Below are 11,466 nucleotides of genomic sequence, written 5' to 3'. Positions count from 1 at the left end.
CACATACTGGGTTTGAGGCACCCACAACCACAAAAACTGAAGATTATAATCAGCAGTAAACAATGAGAAACCATGTCGAATAGAATTAATAGACTCAAGGTAGATGAAACATCCCAGTTGGGTAAAGCCGGCACTGCCATCCTGTAGGCACATCCTGAAAGTGTTGTGCTTGGAAAGAGCGAAGTGCTTGAGAGCAATGTTGAGATGCAGTATCGAACAACATTTTTGTAAATATTATATTATATCTTTTCATGTGACAACACTGCAGAAATCACACTCTGCTACAATGTAAAGTAGTGAGTGTACAGCTTGTGTAACAATTTACTGTCCCCTCGAAATAACTCAACACATAGCCATTAATGTCTAAACCACTGGCAAAAAAAAGAGTACACCCCTAAGTGAAAATGTCCAAATTGGGCCCAATTAGCCATTACAAGTTGTGAATGGGGAGCAGGTGTGTTAAATTTGGTGCTATCGCTCTCACTCTCTCATACTGGTCACTGGAAGTTCAACATGGCACCTCATGGCAAAGAACTCTCTAAAGATCTGGAAAAAAGAATTGTTGCTCTACATAAAGATGGCCTAGGCTATAAGAAAGTTGCCAAGACCCTGAAACTGAGCTGCAGCATGGTGGCTAAGACCATACACCGGTTTAACAGGACAGGTTCCACTCAGAACAGGCCTTGCCATGGTCGACCAACCCCTGCCAGCACTGCTGCAGAAGTTGAAAGGGTGGGGGGGGGGGGGGGTCAGTCTGTAAGTGCTCAGACCATACGCCGGACACTGCATCAAATTGGTTTGCATGGCTGTCCTTCCAGAAGGAAGCCCGCAAACAGTTTGCAGAAGACAAGCAGACTAAGAACATAGATTACTGGAACCATGTCTTGTGGTCTGATGAGACCAAGATAAACTTTTTTGGTTTAGACGGTGTCAAGCATGTGTGGTGGTAACCAGGTGAGGAGTACAAAGACAAGTGTATCTTGTCTACAGTCAAGCATGGTGGTGGGAGTGTCATGGTCTTGGGCTGCATGACTGTTGCCAGCACTGGGGAGCTACAGTTCTTTGAAGGAACCATGAATGCCAACATGTACTGTGACATACTGAAGCAGAGCATGGTCCTCCCCCTTTGGAGACTGAGCTGCAAGGCAGTTTTCCAACATGCAAACGACCCCAAACCAAACTCCTCCAAGATACCCACTACCTTGCTAAAGAAGCCAAGGGTAAAGGTGATGGACTAGCCAAGCTGGTCTCCAGACCTAAACCCTATTTAGCATCTGTGGGGCATTCTCAAACAGAAGGTGGAGTAGTGCAAGGTCTCTAACCTCCATCAGCTTTGTGATGTCATCATGGAGGGGTAGAAGAGGACTCCAGCGGCAAACTGTGAAGCTCAGATGAACTTCATGCCCAAGAGGGTTAAGGCAGTGCTGGAAAATAGTGGTGGCCACACAAAATATTGACACTTTGGGCCCAATTTGGACGTTTCCACTTAGGCGTGTACTCACTTTTGTTGCCAGCGGTTTAGACATTAATGGCTGTGTGTTGTGTTATATTGAGGGGAGAGCAAATTCACACTGTTATACAAGCTGTACACTCACTACTTTACATTGTAGCATAGTATCATTTCTTCAGTGTTGTCACATGAAAAACTGAATTTTTGTAAAATCTTACCTGTAAAATTCCTTTCTCTGAGTCCTCCGACAGTCGCCGCCTCTTCATATTCGTCACTAATGGGTTATTGACCTTTGCTCCGTAGGAGTAGCTAGGCAACAGAATATATTAATATCAAAGCTTTTAACATATCCCACCCCCAGGGGGTGGTCCCCTCAGTAAATACATCCCTGCTTCCTGCATACCAACTCAGTTTCAGTAGAATAGCAGTAGAGTACATAAGCAAACCCCAAAAGAGGGGCGGGGCGGCGACTGTCGGAGGACTTAGAGAAAGGAATTTTACAGGTAAGATTTTACAAAAATTCAGTTTTCTCTTACGTCCTCCGACAGTCGCAGCCTCTTCATATTCGTCACTAATAGGGACGTCCCATAGCAGTGTAGACATGAGGGGGTGGGAAAAAAAGCAGCCGCGCCTAAAGCAACGCAGAACCCACATCAGAGAAAGGAACCTTACCAAAGTAAGAGAACCAACTGGGCAACAGGAAAAAAAAACGTGCTCAACAGGAGCAACAACCCAGGAAAAAACAAGTAACCTAGGGGTAACAACACCCCAACAGCCAAGGACCCAAACAAGGGACCCTAAGGCACTGCCGCACTAAGAACTTTGCGGCCAAAAGAAGCATCTGCCGATGCCTGAACATCCACCTTGTAAAATTTGGAGAAAGTGTAAACGGACGACCAAGTCGCCGCCTTACACACCTGGGCCACAGAAGCCTGATGACGATAGGCCCAAGACGTAGGCCTACTCAGAGACCTGGTAGAGTGCGCCTTCACAGGAAAAGGAGGAACCTTCCCCTTCAAAGCATAGGCTTGCACAATGGTCTGTCTGATCCATTTGGCGATGGTAGCAGCCGACGCCGCCATGCCCTTCCGAGGTCCCTCAGGAAGGACAAAGAGAGAATCCGACTTGCGAAAGGATTTTGTCGATGACAGGTAAACCCTGATCGCCCTAACAACATCCAAGGAATGCAAAGCCACCTCCTTCGGATGCTTAGGCTTCGCGCAAAGCGAAGGCAGAACAATATCCTCATTGAGGTGAAATTCTGAGATCCCCTTCGGAAGAAAAGACGGGTTAGGTCGCAAGACCACCTTATCTAAGTGAATCACCAAATACGGAGATTTGCAGGACAAGGCCGCCAGCTCTGACACCCTGCGAGCCGAAGTGATCGCCACTAAGAAGGCAACCTTCTTGGACAACAAAGACAATGAGATCTCCCTGATATTTTCAAAAGGAGCATGTTGCAACACGGACAGAACAAGGTTCAAATCCCATGGAGGCAAAGGCTCCCTCCTAGGAGGGACCAAATGTCGCACCCCTTGAACAAAGGTGCTAACCAAAGAGTTAGACGCTACAGGGCGTTGAAAGAGAACGGCCAGCGCAGAAATCTGACCCTTAATCATGGCCAACGCCAAACGCTGGTCTACGCCCGTTTGAAGGAAAGCCAACACTCTCGACACCGAGTATGAGCGAGGGGAATACCCCCTGGACTCACACCAGGCAAAGTAAGCCTTCCAAGTACGGTAGTATATCTTCCCTGAAGAGGCCTTCCTAGCCTTGATCAAAGTGGGAATGACCTCGGGGGAAAGACCCCTATCCTTCAGGACCTGGCTTTCAACAACCAGGCCGTTAAAGCCAGTGACTGTAAAGCAGGATGGAATATTGGTCCTTGAGACAGGAGATCTTCTCGAAGTGGCAGACGCCACGGAACGTCGACCGCCAGATTTACGAGGTCTGCGTACCAAGACCAGCGAGGCCAGTCCGGTGCCACCAGAATCACCGTTTTCGGTTCCGAGGCCAACCTGCGAAGGAACCTGGACAGCAGCTGAATCGGTGGAAAGGCATACATCAGGCGATACTGATGCCAGGGCGTCACTAACGCGTCCGAGGCGTCTGCCCGAGGATCGCGCGTCCTTGCCACGAACCTTTCCACCTTGTTGTTTAGACGAGACGCGAACAGGTCCACATCTGGGGACCCCCACTTCGCGCACAACATCTGGAAGACATCCGGGTGAAGGGACCATTCCCCCTGGTCCAGGGTCTGGCGGCTCAGATAATCCGCCTGCCAGTTTTCCACCCCCGGAATGTGAACTGCCGATATCGCTGGGACGTGCGTCTCGGCCCAAGACAGAATGTCGGCTAATTCCCGAGCCGCCCGGGCACTCCTGGTGCCCCCTTGGTGGTTGATGTAGGCCACCGCTGTGGCATTGTCCGTCTGCACCCGAACTGGACGGCCCTGAAGCCTGTCCGTCTAACGCAGAAGACAGAGATTTATCGCTCGCAATTCCAGAATGTTGATCGGAAGGGAGGATTCCTCCTCCGACCAAGTTCCCTGGGCGGACAGAACGCCCAGAACACCACCCCAGCCCGACAGGCTGGCATCCGTGGTGATCACCGTCCACGACAAAGGACGAAAGGACTTGCCCCCCGACACCGCCGGGGACTGGAGCCACCACAAAAGACCCCTTCGGGTGAGATGGCTCAACGACAGTCGCAGATCCAGAGATTGCGGACGCCCGTCCCACTTGGCCACTCCGCCTGAAGCTCCCGTGTGTGAAACTGGGAGAAGCCGAAACCATCAACCCCAGACACCTCATACACGTCCGGAGGGACGAGCACTGATTGTCCCTGAGGGACCTGACTTCGCACTGAAGTGTCCGAAGCTTGTCTTCCGGCAGGAAGACCTTCGCCTGAACAGAGTCCAGAATCATCCCCAGGTAGGGAAGACGAACCGACGGACACAACGTCGATTTTGGAAAATTTATCGTCCAGCCAAATTCCTGCAGAGTCCGCATCGTGACGGACAGGTCGTTCACCAGGCCCTGACTGGTCGCGGACCGAATCAGGATATCGTCCAGATACCCCAGGACAGAAATGCCCTGGGCCCTCAGTAAGGCCAGAACCGGCGCAAGCACCTTGGTGAAAACCCGCGGAGCCGAGGCGAGACCGAAGGGCAACGCCACGAATTGATAATGATCCTCCGTAATGGCAAATCGAAGGTACCTCTGGTGACCCTCGAAAATGGGAATGTGAAGGTATGCATCCTTCAAGTCGATGGAGGCCATGAATTCCCCCGGAACCAGGGCAGCCACCACTGATCGCAGGGATTCCATGCGAAACCGCACAAAGCGGTTCAGAGCTTTCAAGTCCAGAATCGGACGCACCTTGCCCTCCTTTCTGGGCACAGTGAACAGATTGGAATAGAACCCCTGAAATCTGTCCCGATGAGGCACCGGAACCACCACTCCCTGGGCCCGCAGGTCCCGCACCGCCAGGTGCAGATCCTGCAAGCGCTCCGGAGTCAGCTGAAGGTTTGAGGGGAAAAATCTGCCCGCCGGCCGAGAGAGAAACTCGATCTTGTATCCAGATCGAACGATTTCCTGAACCCACCTGTCCCGAACGCGGTCCAGCCAGGGTTGAAGAAAACCGAGCAAACGTCCCCCCACCCCAGAAGCGGGTGAGGGCGCCCCTTCAGGCCGCATTGTTATGGGCAGCGGATCCGGACTGGCCGGACTTCTGCTTACCCGCCCACGGCTTCTTCTGGGAGCCTTGGCCTTTGAAGGGCTTGCCCTTATAGTGCGACCGAAAGGCACGAAAGGATCCCTGAGAGGGCCTAAACGAAGCATTCTTCTTACCACGAACAAACTTATTCTTGTGAGATTGGGGCAAGAGAGTGCTCTTACCCCCAGAAATACCCTTTATCAGAGTATCCAAAGATTCGCCAAAAAGGCGAGATCCCGCGTAGGGCAAATTTGCCAGAGTCTTGCGAGAAGATTGGTCAACCGACCAACATTTCAGCCATATCAGGCGACGGTTCAAGACCGCCACACTAGAAAGGCGCGCAGCCAAAGGGAATAAATCCAAGTCCGCATCACACAAATACATGACACCCTGATGAATCTGATCCACCATAGCCAAAGTTGTCGGCGGGGAAGAGTCAGCCACCAGAGTGCGCTTGAGCACCTGCGTCCAATCCGCAATAGCCTGGGCTGCCATAATGGAAGCAAAAAATAGGCTTCAGCATAGAGCCAGCAACCGTATAGGCATGACGGGCTAGAGATTCCAATCTCCTGTCCGTCGGGTCCCGGAACACCGGGGTATCCTCAGCCGGGATCGCAGTTGATTTATTCAAAATCGCCCCCGCGTGATCCACCTGAGGCGGCACACACCAACGCTCATCAGTAGCTGGTGTAAAGGGATAACGCAGTTTGAACCTACTCGGTACAGCAAAAGGCTTCTTTAAATTGCGCCATTGCTCATCAACCGCGCGCTGAAATTCCGTAGAGCGAGGAAAAACCTGCGATGTTCTGCGTTTCCTCTGTGTCCCATAAGAGGACAGGAAAGCAGGAGGACATGGTTCATCCTGCAAATGCAGCGTTTGCTTGATAGAAGCAACCAACTCATCCATGAGTGCAAGCTCTTCAGATGAGCCAGGGGGAGAATTATCAACCCCTTCCACCTCAGCCTCCCCGTCAGACCCCACAAGGTCTAGGGATGAGTGAGACCCTGAGAAGGGCACTCCAGCCAATGCAGCCCCATCGCCCTCTGAATCAGAGAAAATAGACACCCTGGGCCGTTTTGTGGATCGATCAGCCACCAGCATCTGCACCTGAGCAGCTAAGTTAGCCATAATAGTGGCCAGATCAGCCCCCTCGGGGGAAGCAGCAGCCCCTTGGCCCCCCACCAGGGTGGGAGGAAACTTGCAATCCTGAAAATCCATGCCCCAGCAAAATAATTAATAAAGGGTACTGCCCCTTTAAGATCGCGGCGAGCGCTGCCCACCGCACCCACTGAACACACTGACCCCCACAGGGACAAGAAACTGGGCAAGGAATACAGGAAAAAAGGAGATATAAAACCTGGAGAGATCACACAGGCTGCTGCACCGATCGCTGTCCCAGAGGAAAAGGAAGTGATGCAAGACTGACCGCCCCTATGAAGCCTATGCAAGGCTACACAAACATGGCCGCTGGCTGAGAAATCTTAGGGCAAATAGAACATGGCAAATAGAACATGTGGCCTGATCGATCGCCGCTCAAAATGGCGGCGTTTGGCGCCAAAACACGAAGAAACTAACGCTGAAAATAAACAGCTAAGTAAAAGAAAGAGAAAAAACTTCAAATAAAATCAAAAAAGAGAAAAGTAGCTGAGACTAAGAGCCCAAGCACAGGAACAGCCTGCATACTCCTGAGCTAGGCATATGAAACTGAGTTGGTATGCAGGAAGCAGGGAGGTATTGACTGAGGGGACCACCCCCTGGGGGTGGGATATGTTAAAAGCTTTGATATTAATATATTCTGTTGCCTAGCTACTCCTACGGAGCAAAGGTCAATAACCCATTAGTGACGAATATGAAGAGGCGGCGACTATCGGAGGACGTAAGAGAAATATAAAATAATATACAAAAATGTGAGGGGTGTACTCACTTTTCTGAGATACTGTAGTTGGGAAAGCTTTCGAGGGAGCTGAGAAGCTCTTGGGCACACAGATGAAGACAGCTTGAGGGGGAGGTCAAATTGCAGTTCCTGAACGTCATCGTAGGTCAGGTAGGGAAGAGGCATGGAAATGATGACCTTGATGAGAAAATTAGAGCCTATATATAATCTGTACCGTATTCCTTGGGTCTACAAGACCTGTAAAACTGGATTTTTATCTTACCGTAAAATCCTTTTCTCCGAGGTTCACTGACGGACACAGCTCCATGTTTTCTAGACCATTGGGCCATTACTGCTCTCTCTAGGAGTAGGACTAGGCAGAAACCTTTTTGGTTACGCCCCTGAGGCAGTTCCAGAAGGTATACAATCACTTCCTGCTATAGGACTTCAGTTTGTAACAAGCACTGTCAGAAGAACACATAACTCAACCCAACAGAGGGGCAGGTGCTGTGTCACTCAGTGAACTTTAGAGAAAAGGATTTTACGGTAAAACAAAAATCCAGTTTTCTTTTTCGTTCACTGACGGACACAGCTCCATGTCTTCTAGGCCAGGGATTCCCAAACTACAGCCCTGCAATTGTTCAGGAACTACAATTCCCATCATGCCTAGTCATGTACAGTGGGTACGGAAAGTATTCAGACCCCCTTAAATTTTTCACTCTTTGTTATATTGCAGCCATTTGCTAAAATCATTTAAGTTCATTCTTCTTCCTCATGAATGTACACATAGCACCCCATACTGACAGAAAAACACAGAATTGTTGACATTGTTGCAGATTTATTAAAAAAGAAAAACTGAAATATCACATGGTCCTAAGTATTCAGACCCTTTGCTGTGACACTCATATATTTAACTCAGGTGCTTTCCATTTCTTCTGATCATCCTTGAGATGGTTCTACACCTTCATTTGAGTCCATCTTTGTTTGATTATACTGATTGGACTTGATTAGGAAAGCCACACACCTGTCTATATAAGACCTTCCAGATCACAATGCATGTCAGAGCAAATGAGAATCACGAGGTCAAAGGAACTGCCTGAAGAGCTCAGAGAGAGAATTGTGGCAAGGCACAGATCTAGCCAAGGTTACAAAAAGATTTCTGCTGCACTTAAGGTTCCTAAGAGCACAGTGGTCTCCATAATCCTCAAATGCATTTGGAAGGATTGGGAAACAGAGATTTCGGGCACAAGAGTTTTGTTAAAATGTGTGTCGGGGAACCCCACTGACTAGTGATAATCTCCTCAAAATAGGCAGGAAAGGGAAACAGCGTGCGTGGACACAGACCCAGTGGGCCGACTTCTGTCTGGGACGGCCAAATCCAACTCAGAATTTGTGGAAGCAGAGGATAGAGGTGAAGGCAGGGGGCGCTTCTTGCTAGGTCTTCTTTGCAGGGCCATATCTACTTTGGCTACTAACGACTGCAGGGCTGCCATCATGGCCACCAGGGCAGACTGAGACCTAGAGTGTCCTGCAACTTCCAGGTCTGGATTGGATGGTGAAACGTGCTCCATTACCATAAAGGTTTAAGCGGAACCACGCAGCTCAGCAAAGAAAACGTTTTTTTTTTCTGGAAAAAAAACGGAGGCCCCTACCCCTATCCACTGCTGGGGCACCACAAGAAGCTGCGCTGTATATAGCAGAAGGATGTATATACCCCCAGAGACTCACCATCCGACCTGGAGAGCGCCAAAACGATCTGCCACACTTGCAGGAAGAGGAAACCCTGACCTGACACTAGAGGCCCCCGATGCCTCAGCACTGCATCCGACTACAGGAAAATGGCCACCATTGGGAAACCACAAACATGGCCTCCGAAGCCGGGAATACAGAGACTACGGCAAAATTGTGGCTTCATGCGGCGCTGCACATGACCCTGGACCCCAGGGAAAGGTTTGCAGACCCCAGGAGGGGACCTCCCCGCAGCACCCAGGTACGGACAACCCCTAAAAGGGGTCAACGACATCACCCATCGCTCCTCCACCCTAGCACCATGCAGCCCCCCTACCCAATTTCACCCATGCCCCCAAAAGGGGCCAGGAGACAGATGAGGGCACCAATTTAGGGGGGAACCCTGCAAAAGGAGAAGGGAGGAATACAAGGGGGAGGAAGGACACGGGGGGTCGTGACCACCCCAGCAATACCACAGGAAAGGAGGGGGGACACTACTTACCATACGACGGTCACCAGGCGGGCGCCACTCCCAGCAGTCCATCGCACCATCTTGGAATGGGGGTGCTGCGGCCTGAGGTACGCTGCCACTTTGGTCGTGACTGCTGTCGTCACCTTAAGGATCTAGGATATCCAGTGCGTCGCCCAGTCCAGCTGTTGATTGTACTTCACACAGGAACAGTACTTCACACAGGAACAGTTGATTATTATTGTTGTTCCTGTGTGAACTACAAAGAAAAAGTATAAAATTCAATTTAAATAGGAAAAAATGCCAGGACCACAGATCCCAGCAGAGAGCCAGGTCCTTACTGCTGATTAAGCAATAAAAAACTGAAGTCCTACAGCAGGAAGTGATGGTATACCCTCTGGGACTACCCCAGGGGCATAACCAAAAAGATTTCCGCCTAGTCCTACTCCTAGAGAGTGAGAGCATAAGCCCAATGGTCTAAAGACTTGAAGCTGTGTCTGTCAGTGAACGAAAGAGAATCTTATTTCTTCATCAGTTTAGACCAATATGTATTCTGCTACATATTTTAGTAAAAAAAAATCTCAATGAGTGTGTATTCATTGGTTTGCGCAACAGATATTTTTATGGAATTTTTATTTTTTTTACTAGTAATGGCAGCGATCAGTGATTTTTAGCAGTACTGCAACATTGTGGCGGACAAATCTGACACTAAGTGACACTTTTTGGGAACCAGTGACACCAATACAGTGATCAGTGCTAAAAAAAAAAAAAAAAAAAAAAAAAAAAAAATGCACCGTCACTGTACTAATGACACTGGCAGGGAAGGGGTTAACATCAGGGCCAATCAAAGGGTTAAATATGCTCCTAGGGAGTGCTTTCTAACTGTGAGGGGAGGTTCTATGCTTGAGAAGACAGAGATCCGTACATGAGACTGTTCACAATCAGATTGAAAAAAAAAAAAAACACAAGCCTATCTTTTTCCTCTAGATGTAGAGTGCCCCCTTGTTCTCTGTATTGACTTTAAAGTGAATAACTCCACACCCCGTTCACCGTATGGACCACTTATGTATTTACAGATGTTGATCATATCACCTAGGCTCCTTTCACACTTGTGCGACTTGTTCTGCAACTTGGGACTGCAAAGTCGCAAGACATGTTGTACTACATGATTTCCAATGAGTACCGTTCATATCTGTGCGACTTCAAATAGCAACAACTTCCAAGTAATCCCTGAACTACTCTGGTCCGACTTTGATGCGTTTTGAGGTCCAAAGGCATTGCTTCAAGTCCGGTCAAAATCACATTAAAAAAATCATGCGACTTTTAGGTCGCACAAGTGTGAGAGGGGCCTTAATCTCCTCTTTTCAAGTGAGAATAAATTCAGTTCCTCTAATCTATCCTCTTAGCTGAGCTCCTCCATGTCTCTTATCAGTTTGGTTGCCCTTCTCTGCATGTTCTCCAGTTCCGACACCCTTTTTGTGACCTGGTGCCACAAACTGAACTGTATATTCCAGATGAGGTCTTACTAATGATTTGTACAAGGGCAAAATTATATCTCTCTCTCTGGAGTCCATACCTCTCTTAATACAAGAAAGGACTTTGCTTGCTTTGGAAACCGCAGCTTGGCATTTCATGCTATTTTAAGGCTTATGATCTACCAGAACACCCAGATCCTTCTCCACCATTGATTCCCCCAGTTGTACTCTCCCTAGTATGTATGACATGTATTTATGATGTATTTAGCCCCCCAAGTGCATAACTTTACATTTATTAACATTAAAATGTATTTGCCACCTAATTGCCCAATTAAACAGTGCATTGAGGTTGGCTTATAACTTAGAGACCTCCTGTAGGGAAGTTATTCCACTACATAGCTTGTTATCATCTGCAAAGACTGAAATTCTACTTGTAATCCCACAACCTATATCATTTATAAATATAATAAAAAGGGTCCCAACACTGAACCTTGGGGTACACCACTGATAACCTTAGATCATTCAAAGTAAGAACTATTAGACAGGATAGCCCTGTGAATGTAGCAAAGCTAAATTTGCACAGACAAAGAAAAGGGCAATGAACTAGAAATGCTGCATACCCATCACATGTAGAATTAAGGTAATCAAAATGGGGACATGCAGGTAGTCATCCTTGATATCCAGAGGCCAGGAAGTCTCTCTGGAGGACAGAAGCAATGACTGACCAGGTAAATTGCATACTGGGCATTTTCA

The sequence above is a fragment of the Pelophylax lessonae genome, assembly GCF_965119305.1.
Source record: "Pelophylax lessonae genome assembly, chromosome: 1".
Taxonomy (NCBI): Eukaryota; Metazoa; Chordata; class Amphibia; order Anura; family Ranidae; genus Pelophylax; species Pelophylax lessonae.
Note: the sequence above shows the minus strand (reverse complement) of the source record.